Source organism: Magnolia sinica, chromosome 7 (genome assembly GCF_029962835.1).
Source record: "Magnolia sinica isolate HGM2019 chromosome 7, MsV1, whole genome shotgun sequence".
Classification (NCBI taxonomy): Eukaryota; Viridiplantae; Streptophyta; class Magnoliopsida; order Magnoliales; family Magnoliaceae; genus Magnolia; species Magnolia sinica.
Genome location: NC_080579.1, coordinates 59,166,809 through 59,170,365, shown reverse-complemented (window position 1 = coordinate 59,170,365; position 3,557 = coordinate 59,166,809). Strand labels below are relative to the sequence as shown.

Below are 3,557 nucleotides of genomic sequence, written 5' to 3'. Positions count from 1 at the left end.
GACATTCAGGATGAGAATGAGGTGCATTAAGCACCCCCACCACGTACTTTACGAGATTATTTACAACTAGCGGGGGTGAGTACGCCCTCATACATGATTTTTCCTAAAAATACAGGACATATGGACATCGAGCCAGGGGTTATCCAACTCCTTCCTAAGTTCCATGGGCTTGAATCTGAAGAACCATATCTACATTTGAAAGAGTTTGATGAGATCATAGCCACTTTATATTTTCAAAATGTGTCCAAGGACACAGTCAGGCTGAGACTCTTTCCTTTTTTCCTTAAAGGAGAAGGCTAAGACGTGGTTGCATTCACTACGTCCTAGATCCATTGGCACATGGAATGATATGCTGAGGGAATTTATAAAGAAATTTTTTCCACATTATAAAACGATTACCCTTAAAAAAACAATCATGAACTTCAATCAAAAGGAGGATGAAACATTTTACCAATGTTGGGAAAGGTTCAAGGATTTGGTCAGTTCATGCCCACAACACGGCTTTGAAACGTGGCGCATCACAAATTTTTTCTACGATGGACTGACATCTTCCATGCGCCAAATGGTCGAGACAATGTGTAATGAAAAATTCATTAATAAAATTGTTGACGAGGTATGGGATTACCTCGATAGTCTTGCTGAAAAAACACAATCATGGGATTATTACCTAAAGTCGAACACCACATCTAGGCCGACTCAATTAAAGGAGAAAGGTGGATTGTATTTCTTAAAAGAAGAGGATGATCTCAAGTATAAAGTGACTATGCTCATGAGAAAAGTTGAAGCCATGAAAGGAAAGAAGGATAAGGTTAATGATAGTGTTTGCGGCATATGTGATTGCAACATTTATACAACTGAAAATTGTCCTACGATACCCGCCTTTCGAAAAGTGTTAAATGAATAATCCAATGCCATAAATAATTATCAAAGACCTTTCAATGGACCAACCTCTAATACGTACAATCCTGGTTGGAAAAATCATCCAAACTTTAGTTGGAGAAATGGACAAACTGCTACCCCTTAAGATTTCTTCAATCAAAATCCAAATCAGGGGAAACCTCAAAAGAACCGGTTCAAAATTTCATACAAGAGCTGACCCATGCAATGCGAGACTTTATGCAAAAGATAGATTCACGTATGACGGTTATAGAAAAGGGGATGATTCCTGCACAACCACTCCCCAATCCTAAACTGCAGTACGAGATAAGTAATCCCAGCTCTTCAAATCAAATGGAGCACGTTAAATCCATCACCACTCTTAGGAGTGGGAAGATCATTGATAAAACCCTCCCGGTTAGGCCTGAAAAACCTTAAGAATCAGAAGAGGACAACAATAATGGATCTAGTGAGACCCCACAAAAATTAGAATCGGAACTTCTATAAAAGCCAGTTGCTCCATTTCCCCAACGGTTGGTCGCACCAAAACCTCTCTCTAACTCTCAGGATATCCTAGAGGTGTTAAAACAAGTGAAAGTCAACATTCCTCTAGTTGATGGCATAAAACAGATACCTTCATATGTCAAATTTCTGAAAGACTTATGCACGACCAAACGACGGCAGAGTATTCAAAAGAAGATCTTCTTGACCGAGAAAGTGAGTGCCATCCTAAAGCAAGACGTGCTACAGAAATTCAAAGATCCCGGTAGTCCAATCATATCATGTGTAATCAGGGACCATCGAATTGATCATGCACTTCTTGATTTAGGAGCGAGCGTCAATCTGATTCCCTACTTGGTATACAAACAGTTAGGTTTAGGTGAATTAAAACCCACCATAACCACACTACAACTTGCTGATCGCTCTGTTCGTGTACTAAGAGGGATAATTGAAGATGTGTTGGTCTAAGTTGATAGATTTTACTACCCTTTAGATTTTATCATCCTGGACACCGAACCCATCAATAACATGAGCACTCAGATTCCCGTCAATCTTGATCGCCCATTCCTTGCCACTTCAAACGCAGTTATCAATTACAGGAATGGTGTCATGATTATGTCCTTTGGAAATATGACATTGGAGTCAAACATCTTTTTCAATAACGGCAGAAAGTTAGAGGATGATGACAATTTCCACAACATTAACATGATTGACTCTTTAGTGGAAGATACGACACCTCTGACCTTATCCTCTGACCCTCTAAAGACGTGCATGTCTCACTCCCATGATTTTGATGATGATATGATTAAGGAGATGTGTGTCTTACTTGATACTGTACCGGTACTTGAAGTTAACTGGTGGAGGCCACAATTTGAAGAGTTGCCCTAAACTGATGTAGTGCCTCTACCGTCTAACCTCAAGCCACCAAAGCTTGACCTAAAACCTTTGCCCTCTGATTTGAAATATGTCTATTTAGGTCAAGATGAGACATACCCGGTGGTGATGTCTACCCACCTGGAGAAAGAACAAGAGAGTATACTTATATCTACTCTCATTAAGCATAAGGAAGCCCTTGGATGGACGATAGCGGACCTCAAAGGAATCGACCCCTCGATTTGTACTCACCGCATATATCTTGAGGATAATGCGAAAATCGCTTGGCAATCACAATGTAGACTAAATCTAAACATGAGGGAAGTGGTGAAAGCCGAGGTTCTTAAACTATTAGATGTGGGTATCATATACCCCATATCCGATAGTCAATGGGTGAGTCCAACTCAGGTGGTTCCTAAGAAGTCCGGGATCACTATTGTAGCCAATGCCAATAACGAACTCATACCAACAAGAGTTACTACTGGTTGGAGAATGTGCATTGACTACAGGAAGCTGAACACCGTCATGAGGAAGGACCACTTTCCTTTACGCTTCATTGATCAAATCTTGGAAAGGCTAGCTGGTCATTCCTATTACTGTTTCCTTGACGGGTATTCGGGCTACAATCAGATTGAAATCGCTCCTGAGGATCAGGAAAAGACCACATTTACATGTCCCTATGACACCTTTGCCTACAGAAGGATGCCATTCTGATTATGTAATGCCCCTGCCACCTTTCAGCGTTGTATGATGAGTATCTTTTCTAACATGGTAGGGAAATATCTAGAAGTCTTTATGGATAATTTCTCTGTTTGCGGTTCATCTTTTAGCAAGTGTTTAGAAAGTCTTAAATGTGTGATGAAAAGATGTGAAAAAAAGAACTTGGTACTTAATTGGGAGAAGTGTCATTTCATGGTTCATAAGGAAATTGTCCTTGGACATATTATCTCATCCAAAGGAATCGAGGTGGATAAGGCAAAAATCGATATTATCTCTAACCTACCTCCACTCAAGAACATTAGAGATGTACGATCCTTCTTAGGACACGTAGGGTTTTCTAGACGATTCATAAAGGACTTTAGTCTCCTCTCTCGTCCCTTATTTAATCTTCTGCAAAAGGATGCATCATACGAGTGAACTGAGCAATGTCAGGAAGCTTTCACCAAGCTTAAGGGCATATTAACCACTGCACCTATCATGCAACCACCCGATTGGAGCCTTCCTTATAAGCTTATGTGCGACGCTTCTGATTATACTCTTGGAGCGGTTCTAGGCTAGAGAAAAGATAAGAGGCCCTACGTCATTCA

The 3,557-nt window shown here is 40.4% G+C and overlaps 1 non-coding gene across 1 annotated transcript; it reads right to left on the bottom strand.

The window, feature by feature from the left end:
* Positions 1-397: 397 nt before the first annotated feature.
* Positions 398-504, bottom strand: LOC131252343 (small nucleolar RNA R71). The gene has a single exon (XR_009174370.1). It is a non-coding gene; the product is annotated as a small nucleolar RNA R71 (small nucleolar RNA).
* Positions 505-3,557: the final 3,053 nt, after the last annotated feature.